Below are 26,635 nucleotides of genomic sequence, written 5' to 3' on the forward strand. Positions count from 1 at the left end.
ATGGGCTTTAGTGTCTTTCTTGGAAAAAATAAAGTCAGATATGTACTAGCGTTCATGGAGGGGGACATTGATCCAATGATTTTAAAGGGAACGTGTCACTAACACTACCCCTGTGCAAGCAGATGTGGTGCGGGATAGGGCAGTGTGAAAGATTATGAAAAGATACCTTTAATGGAACCATCCAGGGTGTTAAAATTCAACTTTTATTGATATAAATTAGATTTGCAAGTGCACCTGTGGGCGAATCCGTGCACTTGCAGTCTTTGCTTCTCCCAGTCTCAATTTCTTGATTGACAGTTAAGAGCAGAGGTGATGTCTGTTTCGGCTGTTAATCAAGAAGTGAGGGGCAGCGGGGAGAAGCTAAGAGGAGCCATAGACTGAACGATCGTTCTGCTGACAGCTATTACTCCCAACTGCCTCATAAAAGGGAACACTCGGCTGATTGATCCGGTATTCTTTGTGAGAGAGCCGCTGCCATTCTCCTCTGGCAGCAGCTTATTTCCTGAAAAACAAATGGATCGGCCGCTTGAATTCCAATGACCAAATCTTTTTCTGCCATGGCCTCATATGTTGGGGGATGGACAGTCTGGAGATCTAAAAATATATTAGATGATCAATGAAGTTTGGTCTACATTGCATGGGGACTTTAAAGGAAATGTTCAGCCCAGTGCATATTTTTGCCAGTTTGAGCAGACGTCACGTGATGACAAGTATGCCATGTCGTATCTGCAGTCACGTGCCGCCTAACTTCTCCACCGCTTTACTCGACAGAAGTGGATGAGAGGCTAGTCAGCGCATGCCAAACAATGAAAGAATTCAGCAAGCTCCAGCACTCACAGAGAAATTTGCACTGGGCTAGACAACCCCTCGATAAGGCTGCCTGCAAGTCCCCCCCAAACCCCTCAACATCATCTGTAGGGGTAGATCCGAGAGGACCCCATACACATTACCAATAACACTGAAATTGGACGGTTCAATCAACTTTTGTCCAATGTGTATGGGGGTCTTAATTCTGCCAAATTTTGAGCTAGGATTTTCTTTAGGGTTTCTGAATATACACCAAGTTAATAAATTGACTCCAATGTCTTTTTTAACCTAAAAGGACACAGGGAATTGTGACTTCCAAAGAGGAGATAATTATTTTACATCTTCTGGAAAAGCTCTTAAAATGCAAATTCCTATCATATTAAACAGATTTCCACCTACAATATTATCCTAGAGCATTTGCATATCAAATTGTGCAACTAAAACATTTGGGACCTTGAGCATTCCCCGCTATTGAAGTCACATGTCTCATGGTGCTCGGTCCGTCAGAACAGAGTCGCTCCCCAACAGCTAGACACCTGAAGCCTGTCCATCCTGAACAGTCGCTCCACAACAGCTGGACACCTAAAGTCTGTCCATCCTGAACAGTCACTCCACAACAGCTGGAGACCTGAAGCCTGTCCGTCCTGAACAGTCGCTCCACAACAGCTGGACACCTAAAGTCTGTCCATCCTGAACAGTTGCTCCACAACAGCTGGAGACATGAAGCCTGTCCGTCCTGAACAGTTGCTCCACAACAGCTGGAGACCTGAAGCCTGTCCGTCCTGAACAGTCGCTCCACAACAGCTGGAGACCTGAAGCCTGTCTGTCCTGAACAGTCGCTCCACAACAGCTGGAGACCTGAAGCTTGTCCACCCCGAACAGTCGCTTCACAACAGCTGGAGACCTGAAGCCTGCCCGTCCTGAACAGTCGCTCCACAACAGCTGGAGACCTGAAGCCTGTCCGTCCCGAACAGTCGCTCCACAACAGCTGGAGACCTGAAGCCTGTACGTCCCGAACAGTCGCTCCACAACAGCTGGAGACCTTAAGCCTGTCCGTCCCTGGTGTGGTTGCAACACAATAAAGCTCCCACTAATCTACGAGCTGCATTAGTTTGACATCAAACATCACTTCTGGCTGAACATCAGAGAGCAGCGGAGAAGAGGGAGAAACCCTGATGCAAGATAGACTTATCTGTTATGGTTTTAATATAATACAGGATTACGTCCTAAGATCAAACAATCTTACAAGTTACATTGGCCAGAGCACCGAGCTGTGACATCCGTCTAATTTCACTAGAGAGCACCAAGAATCGGTTATAACACCCTAATCTCTGAGAGTCAGGCCGTCATTTCCATCTATGCGCTCCTTAGAATATTCTTCAGACGATATCCTCTCCCCAACGCCATTAACAACCTTGTCGTCATCTCCACGGCACTAATTACTTTGCCCATCAGTGGTGGCACAGGCTGATTTGACCAGCCACCGAACATGTTCAATTAGGTTATGATCCATGGGTTTCATCACATAATTTTTCTGCCCAATTATGCAAAAGGCAAAAGCGAGAAACATGAACTGACAGCGTAATTTACTCATATGTCAGGAAAGGAAAAATCTGAAATCTTTGCAAGTGTGACTTTCAGAAGAACCAGCTGTGGCCATCCATCGGGCGAAGGTTCAGCAGATCGTTGACTACTCCGAACTAGCTACCAAGAAAGTTCTAAACGTCTGACATACAATTAAGCAAATGGGAATACATAAATTCTTGGGTTACTAATGAAAACTAAACAGTGATCCATATTCCTTTTTCTCAAGGTTTTTTTTATTTATTTTTAAATTCCATGTTCTGTATATGATTATTAGGGCCACCATCGTGACTGAGCTGCAATTAATAGTAGTCTGAGATTTACAGCAGCCAAATGGACCATAGGAAGCAATAGACAGGAGATGTTCAATGACTTATGGGTCAAGTATTGTGGGCAGATTTGTGCAGACAAGACTGAGCAGGGAGGGGGAGGAGGTGAGCTGTGACCATGACCTTTTGTGAATGATGGATCATGCATTATCTATACATTGGTGTGTTATGTCATTGTAATCCTGCCTGTGAGGATAATGAGATGACTGATGAGACGTGATCTCTACAAGACAGTGAACAAGAAGCATCGGCCTAATATTAGGCCCGGTGTCCGGAGGGAAAACATTTGATTTTCTCAAACACAGATAATAACATGAAAAATTAGAGAGAAAAAATCAAACAGGTTCTTAAAAAATATGTTTAAATGGTTTGTCCAATACTGGGCATGAACTTATTATAGGGCCAGGAGGTAAAAAAAAAACAAAAAAAAAAAAACAAGATAGGTTCTAGACTGGCGCCACTCCTCCGCCGGTCCCCTGGTATCAACATCAGACTTCCATCGCCAACATCACAAGAGCACTGCAGCCGATCAGAGGCAGCTAATCGGCTGCAGCGGTCAATATTTCCTCTGCTTGGATGAAATGTGGACCCTGAAGCCTATTGGCGGCTGGATATTGATGCCGGGGAGCGCAGAACTTAGTAAGAAGGAGCAGCGCCAGTCCAGAAAAAGAGTATCATTTCTTAACGTCCATAGGCCCATTAATTAAGGGTTGTTCAAACCATTTAACATAAAAACAATATAAATAGCAAATCATTTTCTGATAAAACAGTCCCTTTATAGCCTGCATTAAATATGTAAACAGATAAGACAATACATAAAAAAAAAATAAATATATATATATATATATATATATATATATATATATATATATATATATATATATATATATACACACACACTGCTCAAAAAAATAAAGGGAACACTCAAATAACACTTCCTAGATCTGAATGAATGAAATACTCTCATTGAATACTTTTTTGAATGTGCTGACAACAAAATCACACAACAATCATCAATGGAAATCAAATTTATTAACCAATGGAGGCCTGGATTTGGAGTCACCCCCAAAATTAAAGTGGAAAAACACACTACAGGCTGATCCAACTTTGATGTAATGTCCTTAAAACAAGTCAAAATGAGGCTCAGTATTGTGTGTGGCCTCCACGTGCCTGTATGACCTCCCTACAATGCCTTGGCATGCTCCTGATGAGGTTGTGGATGGTCTCCTGTGGGATCTAGTCCCAGACCTGGACTAAAGCATCCGCCAACTCCTGGACAGTCTGGTGCAACATGACGTTGGTGGATGGAGCGAGACATGATGTCCCAGATGTGCTCAATCGGATTCAGGTCTGGGGAACGGGCGGGCCAGTCCAAAGCTTCAATGCCTTCATCTTGCAGGAACTGCTGACACACTCCAGCCACATGAGGTCTGGCATTGTCCTGCATTAGGAGGAACCCAGGGCCAACCGCACCAGCATATGGTCTCACAAGGGGTCTGAGGATCTCATCTCGGTACCTAATGGCAGTCAGGCTACCTCTGGCGAGCACATAGAGGGCTGTGCAGCCCTCCAAAGAAATGCCACCCCACACCATTACTGACCCACTGCCAAACCGGTCATGCTGAAGGATGTTGCAGGCAGCAGATCGCTCTCCACGGCATCTCCAGACTCTGTCACATCTGTCACATGTGCTCAGTGTGAACCTGCTTTCATCTGTGAAGAGCACAGGGCGCCAGTGGCAACATTGGCAATCCTGGTGTTCTGTGGCAAATGCCAAGCATCCTGCACGGTGTTGGGCTGTGAGTACAACCCCCATCTGTGGATGTCGGGCCCTCATACCACCCTCATGGAGACGGCTTCTAACCGTTTGTGCAGACACATACACATTTGTGGCCTGCTGGAGGTCATTTTGCAGGGCTCTGGCCATGCTCCTTCTGTTCCTCCTTGCACAAAGGCGGAGGTTGCGGTCCTGCTGCTGGGTTGTTGCCCTCCTACGGCCCCCTCCACGTCTCCCGGTGTACTGGCCTGTCTCCTGGTAGCGCCTCTGGACACTACGCTGACAAACACAGCAAACCTTCTTGCCACAGCTTGCATTGATGTGCCATCCTGGATGAGTTGCACTACCTGAGCAACTTCTGTGGGTTGCAGAGTCCGTCTCATGTTACCACGAGTGTGAAAGCACAACCAACATTCAAAAGTGACCAAAACATCAGCCAGAAGGCATTGGTACTGAGATGTGGTCTGTGGTCCCCACCTGCAGAACCACTGCTTTATTGAGGGTGTCTTGATAATTGCCAATAATTTCCATCTATTGTCTATTCCATTGGCACAACAGCATGTGAAATTGATTGTCAATCAGTGTTGCTTCCTAAGTGGACAGTTTGATTTCACAGAAGTTTGATTTACTTGGAGTTATATTCTGTTGTTTAAGTGTTCCCTTTATTTTTTTGAGCAGTGCATATACACAAAAAAAACTAATCCAAGGAGGTATACAGGTGGAAAACATTCTAAAAATGCCAAATCTGGAATATAGACATCACTGGGACCAAAAATGCCCTCAAATGTTTACAGAAAGTCTTTTCTCTATTGACTCTTCTTGGCCACCAGAAAAGGGGAAAAAAGACTTGACCTTGGCGTCATTTACGCATCCAGTTGAAGGCATTTTAGGGTTTGCATTTGGAGCAAACCTAGGACCCTGTAATAATGAACAGTGACTCAAAAGCTCAGTAGTTTTGAGGACCTATTGATGAGCCTAAGATGTGGTCATATGAAACTGGCATAAAAGGATCCCTTCTAATGTAGCTAGAGGTAGCAAACAAAAAAGTGTGGCGTGTAGATAGCCAACAACAAATGCAGACCGGCAATTTACCCCAATCCGAATGGAACATAGCATTAACAATACATGAACGGCCATATATTATTTAACAGTAACATCACTGCCTCCTATTATACCCACTTGAGGAAAGACCTGAAAGTGATAGCATTAGGAAAACCCAAATATCCCACAGAAGTAAAGTGAAAACTGCAGAAAACCTACAATTTAGCAGTATTGTTTGCATAACGTCCTCCTCATCTATTATTCTCTATACTCATTAAGTGCTGACTCTACAACTTCACTTAACTGCTCAGTGTTCAGGACTATAAGCCGCATGTGCCTTTGTGAAGAGTGCGCCTTAAATAATGGATTAATGCACATGCATTATAGATCGACAACTTCCATCAATTTAAGAGAGGAAGTTGGCAAACATTGCAATGGTAGACAATAAATGGCATTTCATCCACCTATTAATTATGAAGGAAAAGTTACAAAGTATGGCGACGCTAGCAAACAAGAGCCAAGAAAACTTTTGCATAAACACAAAACTTTGCAGTGCTGTTCGTATACGGTCAAAAGTCATCACCATTCCCTCCAATACACCAAAATCTCCATCTATATAATTATATTACAGCAAAAATCCTAGCAAACCTCTTCCCAATATATTACATTAATCAATGCTTAATTTGTTTCATATGACCACCGATGTCTGGTAAATGGATTCCTTGCAAGAGGAGGAAAAGGTGGCGCTATGTAAGCGTAGTGAATGAGTAGTATGTGCATTTTTCTTTACTTGTTCTATTTAAAACAGGTAAGGAAAAATGCACATGCTTACCTGGTTCGGTTGTGCTAACTGAGGCACAACGCTAGGTCTGATTAATGAATTGAGGGTGGACTGCAGCCAACCTGGCAATCAAAGGGATGTTCCTCCAGTGGAGCCCCGAGTTGAATGAGAAGATCCAGGAATATGACGCTTCCACAAAAGCTCAACGTGGGAAGGTTTTCCTTCAAGTGGCCTAACACCTACCTGATGGAGAACCGAAGACCGGCGAGAAGGACTAGGCCCCCAGCTGTCTTACAGCTCCCAAGGATAGGTGAGTAGAATGAATTTTATGTTTCAACCCCCTCTACCTTCCCTCCATTTATAATGCTGTGGGGTCTAGAGACACCCAAGTAAAATTATGGCAATAGGGGCACTTTCTATGTGAACCACATTTATTTGGACTGAATCGCATTTGTCAGATGATTCCAGCAAATCTACCGGAAATTAATTTTAGGAGATTTTCTCATATGTAGTTACAACATACAATCACTTTCAGATTAGTAGGACTCACTTTGCTGATGGTGGGGAGTGCTACTCTGTAAAGGGGCTACATATGTAGATGAGTGTTGTAGTCTCTTCATTTCCAGGATTGGTGGAGATTGTGACTCCCAACAATCAGAAAGTGATTGTATATCCTAGCAATAAGTTGCCATTTTCTAAAATGTGAAAACCCCCTTTAACCACTATCATTGACCAACTTTCAGCTTCCTAGTTTGTAGTCTAGTTCTACCAATAAGAGAGTGACAAGGCTACCAACAGTCTAGAATAAAATATCAATACAAGCCCTTATATAATGTCTACTTGCCCCTGATCACGAGCAATATATTTTATATGAACATATAGTGCATAAATAACCAATTTTCTGCTTCTGCGAGCTTCCATAGTCTGCGTCTCCAGAGGGTAAACAGCTCCTATATATAGTATAGAATGGTAATCCCTGGTGACCCAATTGTCTGGTCATTACATCTTGGTTTCCGGGAGTCACTTAAGTTCAGATGTCACCACTTCACTGAATGAGGATCTCCATCTCCGAAAGTGGAAAAAATATATCTGTTCAAAGAGGAACAAAGAGATATCCCCAGATCATTCATTACAAATGGACATCTGGCTGCCAACAGCTGAGGCCAAAGTCCATTACGTGCAACATGGAAAAAGCGAATTCCCTAGAACAAGCTATTGGAAATTAATACGCCTGGAGAGAAAAAAAAAGAAGCTCAGTAAATGTTTATGTCCATCCAGGTCAATACGGATTAATGATGGCGCCAGGAGACAATAGACCTGGTACTGGGTTCATCTAGAAGTTACAGGGTCTGATCATTTAATAACGAATGATTTTCAATAAATCATTAATGCTGTAATCGCAGAATGTTTAATGGCACAATTCGTTCATGTATTTCTGAGTTGCTATCGAATTCAGAACTGGGTACCGATCCTCCTGGTTATGGGCGTCATCAGAAGAATCTACACAAGTGACCTTAATAGACACTAGAGCCACCCGACTGCCCTCCTTATGACTTTTTGCCAAACTTGGCCGACAAAAGGATAGGCATATTCAATGACCATCTTAGGTCTAGAGATTTACTCTATGCTAACCTTTATTTTTTTTTCAATTGTTTTACATGATTTTCAAAATTACAGCATTAATTTCAATTAAATAAATGTAAATGCTACAAAAAATACAGAATATTGCTCCAGTGGATAAAACGTATATGGTGGCACATAGTCCCTGTGGTTGCATATTACAGTGGCACAGGCACGGTTTTCCACTGCATGGTGTTTCTGTATGGCAATATTATATTGAGATATATCATATAAACCTTTGTATGCTGCCATATAAAATCAGAGGTATACGAGATACAGAGGAGCTCTACTGTAGGGTCATAGATGTGGGTGGGAGAAGCATCCATGTGCCCTCAGTGCTGAATGGCAGTGACGATACCAAGAAGTCATATTGCATTGGACCGGGTATTTAGGTATTGGGTGAACTGATGCTCTGTTCTGAGTGATATTGGGTGAACTGATGCTCTGTTCTGAGTGAAGGAAAGCTGACCACTGGGACTTCCAGCAATAGCCAGAAAACACGCACACAAATCACCAATGTTGGTCGATTGGTGGAGGTCTCAGCAATCAGACCCCTGAAGGGCTTACAATTTTTTGATCCAAAGCCAAGCGTGGATTCATACAGGATGGAAAAGCATCTACTCTGACCTTTGGCTCAAAAACCACAAGTATGATTGCAAAAAGGCCATCCTTTTGGCATCAAATATCTTCAGGGATGGCGAGGTATTAAAAAGAGAAGCAGTCATCCAAATAGTGATAGACTACAGGGAAAAAAGCAAAGGCTACAGTTCTTCATTTAGAAAAAAAAAGAAGAAATAGCTTGCTTTGCATTAAAAGGTTTTCTAATGGCCCTAAAACTCATAGCTCTATAAATTCATTACCAGAGCAGAGTACTGAAGTCCATTTCAGAATGGGATGGATCAATGGAGAGGTCACGCTAACTAATTAAAGAAATGGCTTTGTAGGTTAGACTGGCGCTCAGGAGCACAAGCTAATACACTACAGAAAAGTGTATCAACAAGCATCGGATGATAATCACAGTGGGCGAAAATGTCCCATTTCTATACAAAATAGAGACTGGACTCCGAAGAGCAGCCTACAAAAACAACAGATGAGGAAGAAGACGTGATCATGGTCATAACACTGGCATTAGCACTGTCCAGCTAGGATAGAATTTCGGAAACTTTTGTCCTCCAGGTAATGATCGACTGGTGCACACGTTGGATTTCAGATGAGGCTTGTTGGAAAATTTGCGTTCCCTAAGGATCACCCAGGGGTCACATGCATATGTCTCGGGACATAATTTTCCAGCTTATTTCTGTACATTTCATATGAATGAAAGCTTCTTTATAGTCTCTTCTCCTAATGTCATCATACGACGCTCATGATTCAAAATGTGTCATTAGCTGGAATCTCACAGCTAAACATTACTTTCAGTCTCCTATAAGAGCGCTAACACTTCCTCTGGACTCGCCCATCCTGTTGCAGCAGAACAGGGCAAGGACTTGTTTGCAAGGATTTTACATGGCTATTTGAGGTCTGCTGAACACCAATGTTACACAAAGACTCCTTTCTTCCGGGCCAGTATCATAGCCATGTGACTGCTCATATGATCAAACCAGGAAATTGCAGAAATTTCAGAATATTTTCTAGACTTGGAATTTCATTGGATATTCTACCCAAGTGTGCAATGCATAAAAAAGTTCCTTGACGGGACCCATTCTGTATTACTAGACATTTGCTAAAACCTCCGTCATGTTCCCAGTGAGACAGAATCAGATACCCACAATAGGTCCATAAGACCCTAAAAATGTTCCAATGGACAACAACTATATGAAGTCATCAAATCTGCAATGAAGCTCTAATCATGGCACCTTGGAGATCCATTTACAAAATCATTAGCCCAACTTTGATCGACCACAAGGGTCTACAAAATCTGGCATTGAGGAATATTTGTGCTTGCGGATCACAATTCCCAACTAAAAAAAATATATAAAAAATATCTGGATCCAAGGAAGGACAGATGCTACAGTTACCAATGGTCTATGGGCACCTGAACATTGGTGATCTGTCAGGTATCCTTCAGCAGGTGGTTGAGCATGAAGAGAGTCCTACCTCAACAACCCGACTGTCTAGCATTGGTATAGATTGGGCGCCATGCCAAAAGTTAGCAAGTGTGACTTGATACAAGACGATCTGCAATACTTCAAGAGAAGTCACCCGCTCCCTTTTTCTTTGACAGTTTCCTCACCTGGGGATTACAGGAAAAGAATGATACTCACTCCACCCCGAGTCTCTAGACACTGTTTTGTGTTGTCTGCCATGGAAACCAATCCCATTAAGACTCAGGATTCCCCTGTGCACATGCTATATCGTCAGCAAAGCTTTTTCCCATGTTTATTCTCAAGCTATACAGCCGGATTTACAGCATTCAATAATTCACAGGCCTAACGTGCACCTCCAACAATGGACCTATGCAAACGGAACAACGATCAAGATTGTACGACGTGGCCAAAATAATTCTGTACGTTATATTCAATATCAATTAATGGGTTCATTATAATTGGGTTCAATGTTCGTCCATTCCGTGGATGGTTCAGTGGCCATCTTTTTCAAATGGCAATATTATATTTCTAGGATATTAAATATTTTCCCCCCATTGATAATGTTTTAATGGAAGGTCTGAAAAGTCTGCATAAAAGTCTGCATCAGTGCTCCATTGCCTAGGGATGTACCCGATATATATCGGACAGCCCCCAGATACATTGCTGGAAGCTGCAGTACTGCGGGATCTCTTAATCCCCAGTTGTCATCATAATAGAATTATATTATTCATAAAATATATTAAAATAAAGTTTTATAGATACCACTCCACCGCAATCCTGCAGCACAAGAGCTAAGGTGAAGTTTATACTAGTATTTGGTGTTCTGTTTCGTTGCACCATTATGTGAACAGAAAAGCTATAATGGAGTCCATTTGGTTTTCAATTGGACAGCCGTCATTTAAAAAATACAAAAAAGAAGTGGAAAAAAAATTAATACAGTCTATTGCGCTTTTTTTTGTCCAGGCAAAAATGACGGAACCTGGGAGGCAACAAAAGATCAAAGTCTCGGCAAATCTGTGCATTACACAAACAGCCTATTGATTTTGATGGAAACAGGGAAAGGTTATGTTTCCAGTGAGCATTTGCAACGCAGACTGCCTGCAGCGGTACATATCACTGTGAATACGGTGTGGTTACACGCACCGCATATTTCAGGATTTGCGGTACTAAAGGAGAAATCTACGGTAACTAACCAACACTGTATTAGAAATACACCAGGGACTGACATATCATTGGAGCAACCTGGGGCCCAAGAAGTAAGGGGGCCCATTTCCACCTCCAAAACAGGTAAAATTGTGCATTCGAGCTATAGGACTACAAAAGGCCCATATATTGTTCTTGCTCATGCGCTCGCTTCTATCTGTGTCCGCCAATAAAATACTCAGCATATCAATTTACGCTGCACCTATTCTCCAGGGCGTTAAGATTTCCCAAAAATCTCATGCACAATAATGGTAACTGTATAACACACCTGTGTCTGTACAGAAAACACGCTGCATGGGAACATGATCTAATGTTCCAGTTCCCCTTTGTGGCGCTAGAACAAACTCTGGTCCGTGGGTCATATCTGGCCCACAGGGTGATTAGATTTAGCCCGTGACACCAGAACCGCCACCCATATGTGTGGCCCATGATTCTATATGTAGGATTGTATGGGGCTCATTATTCTATATGGAGGACTATGGGGGGCCCATTATTCTGTATGGAGGACTATGGGGGGCCCATTATATTGTAAGGAGGACTATGGGGGGCCCATTATTCTGTATGAAGGACTATGAGGGGTCCATTATATTGTAAGGAGGACTATGGGGGGCCCATTATACTGTATGGAGGACTATGGGGGGCCCATTATTCCATATGGAGGACTATGTGGAGTCCATTATACTGTATGGAGGACTATGGGGGGGGGTCATTATTCTGTATGGAGGACTATGGGGGGGTTATTATTCTGTATGGAGGACTATGGGGGGTTATTATTCTGTATGGAGGACTATGTGGGGCCCATTATTCTGTATGGAGGACTATGGGGGGGGGGTCATTATTCTGTATGGAGGACTGTGGGGGGGGTTATTATTCTGTATGGAGGACTATGGGGGCCCATTATACTGTATGGAAGACTATGGGGGGCCCATTATTCCATATGGAGGACTATGTGGAGTCCATTATACTGTATGGAAGACTATTGGGGGTCATTTTACTGTATGGAGGACTATGGGGAGGTCATTATTCTGTATGGAGGACTATGGGGGGTCATTATTCTGTGTGGAGGACTATGGGGGGGGTCATTATTCTGTATGGAGGACTATGGGGGGTCGTTATTCTGTATGGAGGACTATGGGGGGTCATTATTCTGTATGGAGGACTATGGGGGTCATTATTCTGTATGGAGGACTATGGGGGGTCATTATTCTTTATGGAGGACTATGGGGGGTCATTACTCTTTATGGAGGACTATGGGGGGTCATTACTCTTTATGGAGGACTATGGGGGTCATTACTCTTTATGGAGGACTATGGGGGCCCATTATTCCATATGGAGGACTATGTGGAGTCCATTATACTGTATGGAGGACTATGGGGGGGGGTCATTATTCTGTATGGAGGACTATGGGGGGGGTCATTATTCTGTATGGAGGACTATGGGGGGGCATTATTCTTTATGGAGAAATATGGGGGGGGCATTATTCTGTATGGAGGACTGTGGGGGGGGGGTCATTATTCTGTATGGAGGACTATGGGGGGCCCATTATACTGTATGGAGGACTATGGGGGGCCCATTATTCTGTATGGAGGACTATGGGGGGCCCATTATTCTGTATGGAGGACTATGGGGGGCCATTCTATATGTAGGACTATGTGGGGCCCATTATTCTGTATGAAGGACTGTGAGGGGCCCATTATTCGGTATGGAGGACTATGAGGGGCCCATTATTCTGTATGAAGGACTATGGGGGGCCCATTATTCTGTATGGAGGACTATGGGGGGCCATTCTATATGTAGGACTATGTGGGGCCCATTATTCTGTATGAAGGACTGTGAGGGGCCCATTATTCGGTATGGAGGACTATGAGGGGCCCATTATTCTGTATGAAGGACTATGGGGGGCCCATTATTCTGTATGGAGGACTATGGGGGGCCATTCTATATGTAGGACTATGTGGGGCCCATTATTCTGTATGAAGGACTATGAGGGGCCCATTATTCTGTATGAAGGACTATGGGGGGCCCATTATTCTGTATGGAGGACTATGGGGGGGGGGTCATTATTCTGTATGGAGGACTATGGGGGGTCGTTATTCTGTATGGAGGACTATGGGGGGGTCATTATTCTGTATGGAAGACTATGGGGGGTCATTATTCTTTATGGAGGACTATGGGGGGTCATTACTCTTTATGGAGGACTATGGGGGGTCATTACTCTTTATGGAGGACTATGGGGGGTCATTACTCTTTATGGAGGACTACGGGGGGTCATTACTCTTTATGGAGGACTACGGGGGGTCATTACTCTTTATGGAGGACTACGGGGGCCCATTATACTATAAGGAGGACTATGGGGGGCCTATTATACTGTAAGGAGGACTATGGGGGGCCATTATACTGTATGGACGATTATGTGGGGTCATTATACTGTATGGAGGACTATGGGGGGGTCATTATTCTTTATGGAGAACTATGGGGGGGATCATAATCCTATATATAATGTGGGGTCCATTATTCCGTATGGAGGACTATGTAGGGCCCATTATTCTGTATGGAGGACTATGTGGGGCCCATTATTCCATATAGAGGACTATGTGGGGCCCATTATACTGTATACTGGTTGGCCCACGACTTTGTCCAAGTTTTTCATTTTGGCCCTCTGTGTGTTTGAGTTTGAGTTTGATATCCCTGTGCTAGAGGGAAGGAAAAACTTGCTTTTGGGTTCCACCAAGTATTGTAATGGATCACTAGATGTCCATGCAGCAAAACACTGATTCATTAGTTAATAATTGGGGAACCTTTCTTTAAAAAATAAAAAGGCCCTGCCCAAAGCCAGCAATCCAGTTACTTTTCGACGGTAATTCCGAGAAGAATGGAACCATCAGTGATTAGGCTCATTCAGATGCTTGTGCAAATTGGTCCGAACACGGATCGCCATGCATGGACTGGTCGCAGCTCTCCCAACCGGAACATGACAGCTTGGTGTATTTCTATGAGGCTGTCATGCTCCAGGCGGGAGAGCTGCGGCCGGTCCGTGCTTTGCGGTCTCATCTCCGACCCATTTGTACGGATGTCTGAACGAGCCTATAAGCTTTTTTTTTTTCTACGATGAACCCACCAGCATCTACTTATTTCCGGAATTCCTACAATTTTGGAAATTATTCTAGAAGACCTAATATTTTTGCAAATTAGGAACAGTCAGCCATTATTCAAATAAGTGGGATTATACGAGATTGGGAAAAACATGACTTTTTTTTTTTGCACAGAAACCAAACCATACCGGTAAATGGGGTAAAACTGCAATATTAACGGAAAAGAATGGCGCCGTTTTTTTTTGGTATAAAGCACCATTTGACATTTTATATTACCAGGAAACGATTGCAGGAGATTATTGTCAAATTTGTACCATTCTTCAGATTGAGGACTAGCACAAGGATGGTATTATTGGAATGGCCGAGAATAAAACAGTATTTCTTTTTTTTTTTTGCGCTTTAATCATGATTTATTGAATGAGAGGTATTGGTTGCTAGGTTTCCTACTCGCTCTTTACTGGTTTATTGTTAATCCCTTGAGACAATCTGCGCAATTGCTACAGGCTAGTGTGAGTAATGAGTTTCCCCTCAGTTACGACTCTAATTAATTTGGTGCGGGGACTTGTTGAAATCTTCTTACAGCACCAAAAACACAGTTACTCCATCCATGCGGCGTCACAAGACAGATCTACTATAATCTCCATGGTAACAGACTTCCTGCTCCGAGTGCGGCCCACAAATTATAGGCACAGCTCCTCATCGAAGCAAGAATGCCACAGGACGGGCGCAAACGAGTGAGAAGGAAAATGCCATTTACAGAAATATAGAGATGATAAAACAAGCACAATTACAATAAAAGGAGAGTTTCACTGAAAACATTTATGGCACGTCAAGAGGACCGTAAAAAGCTGCGGGTCCCACAGCTATCCCAAGATCGGGGGCATATATATATATACTGTATATAAGCCTTCAAAGTGCTTGTACACTAGCCAAAAATAAAAAAATAAGTTCACAGTTCCCTAAATTATATATTTTTTTAAACTACCGTACATTTTTTATTCTAAAGCATTTTGGTAGTTTCAGTACTTCATGTATTAAATAGAAAGAAAACGTTATTTTATTCTATTTAGTTATGTTTGTATGCTTCTGTATATTCCATATTATCTACTAATATATATATATATATATATAAACACACACATTATGTCTATATACACATATTATATATATATATATATATATATATATATATATACACACACAAATATTATATCGATCTATCTATACACACACAGAGTTGTATATAGATTATACATATGTGTGTGTATTCTCTGCATACATATATACACGCACGTATATATATATATATATATATATATATATATATACACACACACACACACACACACACACACACACACACACACACAGTGTGTTATATATAGATATGTCTATCACACCGTATGTGTGTATTCTCTGCATACATATATACACGCACGTATATATATATATATATATATATATATATACACACACACACACACACAGTGTGTTATATATAGATATGTCTATCACACCGTATGTGTGTATTCTCTGCATACATAAATGCACGCACATATACATATATATACACGCACACAAACACCGGTATATTCTCTGTATCTATATAGTCGCCATATTCTGTATGCTCTATATTCTTAATGATACATCTAAATATACACCTGGACAAGGCCCCCCGCCTTCGCCTCCCCCAGCAAGGTATACTAAACAGTTAACATCTGCAGCTGGGAATAAATCCGCCTTCCTTCCGCCTTACCTGTTCGGAGGACACCAGCCTAGCACACCGGGTTACATTTCCGTATCGTCCATATATAAATGGCCATTCCAAAGAAAAAAATTCCAATATAATCACCTGCAGGAATTCTTCAGCCATTTCCCATTTTAAACGTCATCTCGTTTTAACTCCAAAAAATAAATAGAATAATAAAATAAATAAAAAAATCAGGGCAAGGTTTTCCCACCCAAGTCTTTTCCTCTAGCAGCGACACACGAAGTGACACAGCTGTGGCTGTTCATTGAAGCAATAGGGAATCCCTCCTCCCTATCTGAATAGCGCAGTCGTCATTGGATGGCCTCAGCTAACCAGCCCATGGAAGGAAAGCCTCTGGGCTAGTGAGCCTCCATGATGTAGCTATGCAGATAGAACTGGGACACTGAAGGTGGATGGAGAAATGCAAACACATGACAAGGCAGTTTTCTCCCAATCCCAACAGCGGTCGTCTGCACTGGTTTACATGCTTCGGATCAGACGTGTAATTATAACACATAGGGTATTTGCATACAATCTTCTAGTCGTGGTAAACACCTTCTTATACAAGGAAATAAGGGTGTTTCCCACCTTAAGGGTTTTTTTTAATTAAATGCATGTATTTGGGGCTAAAAAATAATTTTTGCAATTGGGTTACAGTAAAAATGTTGCACCCTTTGGTTTTTACAGGCTTTTGTTCAGCTCTGATGTGATCTATGGTCATAAATCTGCTAAGAGGAGCCCAGAAAAAGACAGATAAGGATTACAATCTCTCCCAGTTAGCACAAGCTCACTGACTGATTCTCAGTTAAAAGGGGTTGCCCAGACTTGGGGTTCAAGTCTGCAGTCACTATATGTCATGATTCTCCGTTGCCAGCGTCATTTAACCGCAAGTATGTAAATTGCAAACATGCGGTCACATGCCGACTAGCTGTGCGCAGCCTCACTCAATACAGACCAGACACGTCTAGTTGGAATGTGGCCGGACGTATGCAATACTTATAAGACTGCCCGCTCCCGACGAATCCTGCACCTGGACAACCCATTTAACTCATTCTGCAGTCAGCAATAGACACTGCAATACAGATGCTACAGAAGACAAACACAATGAAAAAATATATATATTTTTTAGCCCCAAATACATACATTTAAGTTTAAGAAAAAAAACAAAAAAAAACAAAAACATTCCCTTAGCATGGATAATCCTTTTAAATATTTGTCTCCTATGTATGCAGCTGGATATTGCAATATCCACCCGATCATAACATGCGGACAGTACCAGGACACCCCATTTATGTAGGGTCCTAGAATATATAAACAATATTTTACATGTTAACGTGCAGAGCAATGAATCTGTCCGGCAGCACACAGCGTCCCTATGGAGTCATATTACAGGCCCACAGGCGCCGTGTGTATGGGGACTTGCCGAGGTGCTCTACTTTCCCCAGAAGCAATGCTTTTAGCAGAGAATACCTACATAATTCAGTATGTATTTTTTGTTCTTGTGGATTCACAATTAGGTTGTGAGAAAAAAAAGAGACAAACTTCTATAAAATTTCTCCATAGTATGTTCGAGTTAAATACCTGGTCCACAGGGGCGGAACTACAGTGGGTGCAGAGGATGCAGCCTATAAGAGGCGCTGAAAAGTTTCCTTTGGCCCATATATGAAGACCAATACTTGTAAAGACCTGCAATAATTGGGGGCCCTGTTGAAAAATTAGCATCGGGGCCAATGAGCTTCAAGTTCCGCCACTGATGGTGCATCATGGATGATTTCTTCAGCCTCCCAAGGTTTTGCTACCATCAGAAACTATATATATGGCTGCTCCCTTACTAAAATAGAGACAGTCAATTTTTTTTGTCCTTCTACAGTGTTTTTCTTAGAATATCATCTGACAGAACTTCTTGTACCACACCATGAACATATTCAAGATTGTATCAGAGAGAGCACATGAGCAATGACAATCTTTCTAGACAGCGGTCATGGGTGGTTGTTATAGATCACTCACTTAAAGACAGTCTGTCAGCACAGAATGACTGCTCAAACCAAGCACAGGTGCTCAGGGCACCCTATGTGTGGCCCAACATAACATTTAAGTGCACCCACCTACTTATTTTCCATCTATCTCCGCCCTTCTCTGGCTCTATAAAGCCTGAGCTGTCAATCAAAGAGGTGGGGTGGAAATAGACGGAAAACAAGTAAGTGGGAAGGTGCACTTAAATGTTTGGACACACCAAGGGTGCACCAAGCACCTGCGCTTGGTTTGAACAGTCATCCCGCGCTGACAGACTCCCTTTAATGACAAAAAGTTAGACTGAACAGAGTCAAAAAAGACCTCAGGATTAAAGAACCAAGCACCTGCTGCTGTACGGTGCCTCCATATGGCATCATATTATGGAGATATTCTAATCTAAAAAGCATTAAGGAATAACCACATACAATGACACCCAAAGGCTATAATAAAACCGCAACCTACAGAGGTACAATATGCTGCATAGACCACCATGGTGCAATATCACCGCTCCATACAATCGGAGATTGCACAACTATAGGTATATCAGGAGGACCCCATACAGGTGCCTCTGAATGAAATCACCACCTAGTTCCAAGAAGCTCACGAGTGTTTTTTAATTAAAATAATATTATTATTATTATTATTATTAAGTAAGCCAACTACAATTCTGACTGGTCTTAAAAAGGTTGTCTCATCTTCATTAATGGATAAAATTACCAAGTATTTGTAAAAACTAGCAATTTATCTCTTATTAAAAAAAAGTCCTCTCCATTTTCAAGAACGGACGGATTTTGATAATTGTGCAGTATACAGTTCATTGCCAAGGTTACCGGCCACTTTCTTAGGTAAGGAGCAAGCGCTTGCAAGCTATTAGTTATACAGCTTCCAGGTGCAGCTCTGAAGCTGACCGGATTGCTTCACCGCCCCAGTACTTCTCTGATTCTGTAGAGGCAAAGCCGCCTCTCCTTGCAGTATTCGAGAGTGCACAGTTCAAACCACAAGCCCAAGCTGTCAACCAATGGAAGAGCACCGCCACCAGACAAGCAGGAAACCAGGAGGCATGGCAGCGGTGCGCTCCTAAATATTAAAAATGAGAACACCCTTTTAATCTAATGTGTATGGACTCCCTTAAAGTTTAAAGAAATGGTTGATTGTGGCTATAACGAATGATCATTGGCAGTTTCAGTGAAATAAACGATTATTTGTTTCAACCAACACAGATCAGACATGTTTTTTTTTTTTCAGACGATGCTCAGAATTGGCTACAATGATGGCCGAAAAATCGATTTTCGATGTACTTTGGGCCATCAACAAACGATCGCTGGTCAACCCATTTCCATCTAATATGTGTGGTTGTACACGGAGAGAACATGGCTTCATTCAACTCAAAGAGTATGGGACCATCCTCTACCTCCATAGGCCTCTGACTTAATAAGGAGGTTCTCGCTCGGATAACATGAGCATCAAATAATTCCTCAGGGATTTTGTGACTATTTGCCTGAGGGAAACTCAAGTTAAGCCCAACTCCAAACAATTCATCTTTCAGGGGCTCATACATCACAAAATCCATACTAACCCGACGTTACCTCTAAATATGGACATGGTGATCACTGGGAGCGGGCTATGCTCTTAGAAGGACATGGGTTGGGTTTTTTTCAGTTTTAAGTCCACATGGGAATGTTTACATTCTTCTCCGTAGAGCCGAGGTACATTCTGTCACCGCTATAAAAAATCCCTACAGTCTCACAGTTCACATACCAGACCCCAGGTATTCACAGCTCACGCTCTAAACTAACAAATCCTCCATACATCCAGGATTAGGCACTTTTTTTTTCTGCTGCAAAAACATTTTCTAACCCTGAGGACACAGAAATAAGTCAATTATAAAAAAAAAACAACACGGAATTTAATACATGGCTGGTAAAATTCAGAATTGGTAATGAAAGTGTTATTCTGTTTTACAGTACAATTACACAAAGCAAGTCAGCCATAGGACCCTTTTCTTAGGCCATAAATGTCGGAGTGCAGAGATAAGATGGAAAATGAGAATCTGGGAAGGTGCGCTAAACTGTTCGGCCACGCTGAGGGTGCACCGAGCGCCGGGGTTTAGTTTGAATGGTCATTTAGTGTGAACAAACTCCCTTTAAAAAATTAAAACATAACTCGTTTCTTTCCTCTTTATTGCTTACCCTGTCACTGGGTAAAAAGTAACCAGTTTTCGCTCTACATTTATTCCCCCTGTTCCCTTGAGTGTTTTTATTTATTTATGTTAATAGTGTTATATTATTTTTTTATTTATTTATTTATTTTTATCCGCCATACATTTCCACAGATATGGGCTTTTCTAGTTAGTGCTAATTTTTATGGTCTTTCTAAAAAAAATAAATATATATATATAAAAAAAAAAATACTCAAGGGGACAGCGGGAATAAAGTAAGAGCAAAAACTGGTCACTTTTGATCCGGTGACAGGTTGTCTTTAAGGTGAGGAATTAAAGAGGTCACAACGGTTGAAAGCGAGCGGAGGTGCTGGTTACCATAGTAACCTACCTATATTATATCTCTCCAACCCCTGTATCCCCCCATGTGCGAGAACAGCTACATTATTAGAATTTAAGCAGAAATAGAATAAATGATGCAAAGAAAAGGTGTACTGCAACCCGCTGATACGAAGAAAGCGCTACGCCCATGTGACACGGCTTTACGCAGCATATAATTGCCAATCATTGCTGCTTTTTAAGTGCCAAGTGCAGTAAAAACTGCTATGCATGTCTATTCTCACTAATCTGTCTAATCCCGATGCATCTGTAATCTGAATTCCTTGAAAGTCTGCAGCAATGTCCACTGATAGAGTGAAAAAAAACAGGACCGTAGAATTCCCAAACAGGATGTCCATCTGATGCATGTATCAAAGCAGACGCACACAAGGTTTCCCTTATACTGGTGGATGGTCCTTTCTGGAAACGTATAAAAAGTTTTAAATTGAGCATCCATTTTTTCACACTATTACTTTTAGGTCCAAAAATCTATGCCAAATCCTTATTATGGTGGTACTACTACTTTTTTTTATTATTATTTCTACAGTCTGCTGCAACCACTAGGGGGAGCTTAGGAGAATACTGCAAACTGTTTTTAGTATTCAAATTCTGCAGCTCCCTCTAGTGGCAGGTTTAGGCAGAAAACATTTTTAGACTGATTTTGGACTCTCAAGGCCGCTATAAAACAATGCTTATATGCAGCAGATACTCTGCTAATTTTCCATCTAGATCTGCGGATAGAAAATCTGTAGGGCATTACAGTAGTAGCAAAGTAGATGAGAATTTTAGGAATCTCATCCAAATTCTGCAGGAAACAAATACACACAAAGAAATTAACAGGGTTGTCTGGCCATAGGGTACAAGTCTGCAGTCACTATATGACTGCAGACTTGTGAGTCCTTTCAGCACACAGGCAGGATTCTCTGGCGCCGGGAGCATGTCCACAAGTGTGTGATTTGTATATATGTGGTCACATGCCGACTAGACATGTGCGAACTCACTCCATACAAGTGAATTGAGCGAGGCCGGACACGTTTAGTCGGAATGTGGCCGGAAGTATATAAATAGCATTCTTGCAGTCACAAGATTGTCCGCTCTGGACGCTGGTGTAAGAAGGAAGACTTGCCTAGGGACAGGTGCGAAGCTCCGGCGCCGGAACTGCCAGGGTCCTGCCCAGTGTTGCCAGGGGACGGCATTAAGAGTGCACGGGGGACTTCCTGGACAGTGCTGGGGGACAGAGGAGAGGGACGAAAGAGAGGAAGTCAGGTGTCTGGGCTCATGCGAAAGAGACAGTTGGTGGTGGAGAGCATACCGGCAGTTGGGGAGAAACAGTCTGACCTGCCGACAACGAGAGAGAGACGTGCTGCCCTGTCCTCGGTGAAATAGAGATGTGCTGACCTGTTTGCGGTGACGGACGAACGGGTGACACAGCTTGCCGCAAAACAAGGGGCGTGCGGTCTGTACCGGGCCTACAGAAAGTGATCGTTTAGTTACCTGCATCACCACAGTTTTCCAGACATGTGACGGTGACCTACGGGTGAGGACGCACCTGGGATTAGTGATCCTAACGCAGTTTGTTGTACGCCGGAGGAGCATGCTATGGCTCTTAAAGGAGTCGTGACCGCTGTCGTGTGGTCAAAAGGACTGGGGGCCCAGTGGGTGAGACCCGAGACCGCCCACTGCCGCCAGAAGACGGACACCTTCCGGAGTAAGTGTCTGAAGACGGACGTAGTTATCGCTAAAGGACAGATAAGTGCAAGCCTCCAGTAATCTACCTTCTCTTATTCAGCCTGAACTTTTGGGACTGCGCCGTATTGTTAATCCTTTCCGTGTTATAGTTAAACCACAATCGTTTATTGTCCGATTTTACTGTTTTATTGTTGTGTTACTTAAATTTACACTCCCTGCGTGGAGAAACCAAATCTTGAATTAAACCTCTGCCATACTCTCTGCGTGCGGCATCCGAGCCTTTTAACATTGGCACCGGAGAATACTTGCAGCGCGCAGTGCACACACGTCGTGAGGAATCATGAGTCTGCAGTCACAGATTTGTACCCAAAGGCTGGACAACCCCTTTAAGCACATTCCTGGCATAGGGAAAGACCTGTCAGTCAAAGGTAACAGTGCAGGAAGAAGGCACTGGGATGGCCTCTTGGTCTAGTCACATAGTCTTCGATCTGCTTTACAAACTATTTCTCCTAAACGCTGCAACGTATCAGCGTAAAACATACACAGATGCTATATTGGAGCTGGTCTAGGATTCAGCTCTCAGATCCCCTTTAACATGCAGGATGGATCAACACAAATTTCACATTTTGCAGCTATTGCCATGGAATTTACTGCGAAACCCACAACAATTTTTTTTTACGGAATGTTTGATTGCGTCCGAAGGTTTTCGCGTAGGGTTTCAAACTTGATATATATAAGGCTGTGTTCACACTTGTTAATCCATAAAGATTGTTCCAGCTCTAAAAGGGTTAAAATAATACTTTTTATTGATGTAAATAAGATTTCATAATCCAAGTGAAAAAATAGTAGAAAAAACACAACTACCTTAGATGCGGGTGACGTAAGCATCCATCATCGCGGCAATCATGTTCACAATTCCATTCCGTTTTGGGGAACAGGCAAATGGAATAATGGCAAAATTGGATCCGTTGCACAAATGATGCAAACAGAAGCAGAGGGGTCCCATTGGCTATTATTGGGTCCCTGTGTCAACTTTGAGAACGAAAGGAAAAAAATAAAAATGGACACATATCGTAAGCCAGACAGACCCATCACCAATCGATGGGGTCCCGCTGCTACTGTTTGCATTAGTTATAAATTCAGATCAGTTTTGGCCTTTTCCTCAAATAGGAAAAGACAAATAGAAGGTAAAAACTAAGTGTGAACTTGGCCCCAAGGAAACTACTGGGGAAAATAGTTAAAGAAAATGAGACATTGTGTAATCGCTCTATAACCCATAATCATAGAGAGCAGAGGACTCGGAGGGAGAGGATCGGTGCCTCAACTAATTCATTTTCTTTTTGAGGTTCCCTATGGAAAAAACATGTTGTGTGTGAAGGGGTCATTTATTTTTACAACAGGAGCTTTTCAAACAGACTGAATGTTACAGTGGATACAATGAAAAGCATGCCTGGGTCAACGTAAACTTCAAAAGGGGAACGAGCCTTTAACAAGCAAACCTGAAATGCTAACCAGACACGACATTTCATCAGCGATCCGCTGCAGCATAGGGGGGTCCCAGCAGTGGTCTGCATTAGCACAGGAAAAGATTTATCAAGCAACCACCAGCGCCAAGAGCTGATAAATCCCCCCAGACGTTTAACCCTTGTGGTGAACCAAACCTCAGAGCGTACGGGTATCAACACTGATTACTCTACTAATGAAAATAATTAATCTTTTCCAACAGCTCGACTGTCGTAAGAAACGCTTGCATCCCCCTACGAAATAACATTTGCTTAGAACTCCAAGTAGCACCATTCTTCTGTTACATCGCCTGGAAATGTCTGAAAAAATTGCTAATTAGATGTTGCCATTCCCTGTGTTCTTGTAGTCTATCGGCAAGGATCACCAAGCTACGACTTGCCTACTTTGGACACATCATAAGAGAGTAATCACTCAGGAAGGACATCATGGTCGGAAGAAGGAACAAGGCGGAGAGGTAGACCAGAAACCTGATGGCTTGACACAATCAAGATAATGGTGGAGAAGACCCTGGTGGACCTATCTAGGCTTGCACAAGATCGATATTCCCACAGATCCATCAAATCGCTATGGCTCGAGATCAAGCCGAAGAGCGTTAAATAATAATGATAATAAAAATAAGGTGCAAGTTCGGACTGTGTAGGGATGTTACCCTTCAGCATAGGGAATCTTAAAACCCAGTTGTCAGTATCTTCATACATTTCCAGGATTGTTATTTTATGGATTATATATGTACTAGATGGTGGCCCGATTCTAATGCATCGGGTATATATGTATTTGCACACGCAGACATATCAAGAGAAATGAAAGCTCCTACTTACAAGTGAGTCCGCCACCCCTGGAACTCAAATTAAACCATTTATACATTCATAGAGGGGTCTTAGCCCCTAAAAAAAACATACTGTAAGAACAGATTTCTTTTAATTCCATTTTATACAGAAACCATGGACAAGGGCTCAGTGCACAGTTCTGCCCCCTCATTTGCCATCCTCTGCAAAGCTCTTTATGTTGATTGACAGCACTGACTGAATTAAATCCTTGGCCCTGAGCACACTGACACTGCAGCAGGCAAGAGCTCAGACAGTGTCAGTGTGTGCAGGTGGGTTCCTATTTCGCTCTCCTGTCTGCTGCGGACAGGCAATAGGGATGAGAGCGCGCTCCGACACTGTGTGCCCGCACTCGCTCAGCTTCTGCAGTGTTAGTGTGTGCTCTCGCTATCATATCCCTCTTCAGCCAGCATCGGACGCCCCCTTCAAGGCAGTAGAAGATAAGTCCTTACCAAAGTGACTTCTCTGCAGAGGACAAACTACTTAGAGGCTATGGACACCGTTCACATGGAAACAAATGATTTTGGGATAATTATAAAGAGGCGATTTCCAGACTTTCAAGCCATTATATTCAGGAACCTCTCACAGTACTGATACATAATCTACGGTACGAGCGATTTCCTCTCCTCCACTAAAAATAACAATTAAAACACTTTGCAGTCACCTTTTCACACCAAGTGGCTGACTACTCCAAACAATAGCTTGCCTTGCACTGCGTAACTATTGCTAAGGAGTTTTAGACTGTCAATACATGGGAATTTTCATATGTCGGCTCTTTATGTAAGCGAGCTTTGTTAAAGGTTTAGCACATTTCTTCGATGTTAAATCTCATTAGCTGCCATAATAATAAGCTAAGGGGATGAAGTGCATAATACACCGCTACAATACTGTCTGCTCCCAGCCAAGACATTCTGGATGAAAGGAGCAGAAAAGTTACTAGACAACTCCGCGTTGTTCACTTACCCACTACGTCTTTCTACTTTTCACAGCTTAGTGACAAGGTTCACACGGGTGTCTGAAAGGAAAGAAATACAGTATTTACATTGGCCCTGTAGTAATTTAGATGCTTTTAAAGAGACATTTTATTATTATCTGGTGTCAATGCCACTGTTCTCCTGAATCCAGCGTTGATTCACTTTTGTTCCTGCGCCTCTCTGCTCCTGAGATATGGCTCTCTTTTCCCTATATATAAATCTAGTCTAGTTATGAACTGGGTGAGGTTCACACCAATGGGAGTCTTCTTTGATGACCACACCCAGTTGTCTTCAAAAAGACAAGATGGGGCCACAGAGTGGCTCAGGAGCAAAAGAAAAACTATGCCAGATTCAGGAAAATAGCTGCATTTACCCCAGGTAATAACTTTAGATATTTATGGCAAGTGACAAGTCTGCATTAACAAGACCAGAATGTATATTTTTCAATAAATCTTAAAGAGGTTGTCCAGAATCACACAGTTAGAGGTTCTGAACAGTTCTAATGTGCTTTGTGCCTTCAAAATTTACACACTCTCTGCTGGCAGTTACTGAATGGAAACAGGAGTACCTAGTACTAGGCACAATTACAATTTGTATAATCAGTTTAGGCCAGAATTATCGTTTTTGCAGCTGAAAATTGGAATAAAAAATGTTGTTTGGCAGCATTTAGGTTAAGATAAAAAAAAATTGTGCGCACCTGAGAACTTTTGGGGTGACATATATATAAATATTCGAACCCTCCTTTTAGATAAATCGGCCACAGCTAACGATATTTAGACTTGGCCTTGATGCAAATCTGAAGTTTTTCCCACCTTGCAGAGAAGGGGCTTTATAAATATGCAGCTTGTGCAGATGCCTTCACCCCCCCCCCCACTATATTAAAGGGGTATTCACATCTGAGTAACTGATGATAAATCAATACTATATGCCATCACACAATGACAGCATAGGGCCTAATCTCTGGATCCCCCTGAGAAAGAAGAGGCTGCAGCAATACTTTAGCGCCA

At 42.5% G+C, this 26,635-nt stretch overlaps 1 protein-coding gene across 7 annotated transcripts in view; it reads right to left on the minus strand.

The window, feature by feature from the left end:
* The window catches only part of DAAM1 (dishevelled associated activator of morphogenesis 1), a 188,257-nt gene that overhangs the window by 90,919 nt on the left and 70,703 nt on the right, over positions 1-26,635 (minus strand). For 4 of the 7 annotated variants that reach the window (XM_073638750.1, XM_073638748.1, XM_073638753.1 and 1 more), the window contains one exon: positions 25,618-25,669. The exons of 1 other annotated variant lie outside the window; for it this stretch is intronic. The gene's annotated coding sequence lies outside the window, so the exon portion shown is untranslated. Of the gene's footprint in view, positions 1-16,074; positions 16,371-25,617; positions 25,670-26,635 lie in introns of those variants that run through there. 2 more of the 7 variants (XM_073638752.1, XM_073638749.1) reach the window with 2 other exon arrangements.

This window comes from Phyllobates terribilis, unplaced genomic scaffold (assembly GCF_046119375.1).
Source record: "Phyllobates terribilis strain yellow unplaced genomic scaffold, ASM4611937v1 Scaffold_7__3_contigs__length_470593459, whole genome shotgun sequence".
Taxonomy (NCBI): domain Eukaryota; kingdom Metazoa; phylum Chordata; class Amphibia; order Anura; family Dendrobatidae; genus Phyllobates; species Phyllobates terribilis.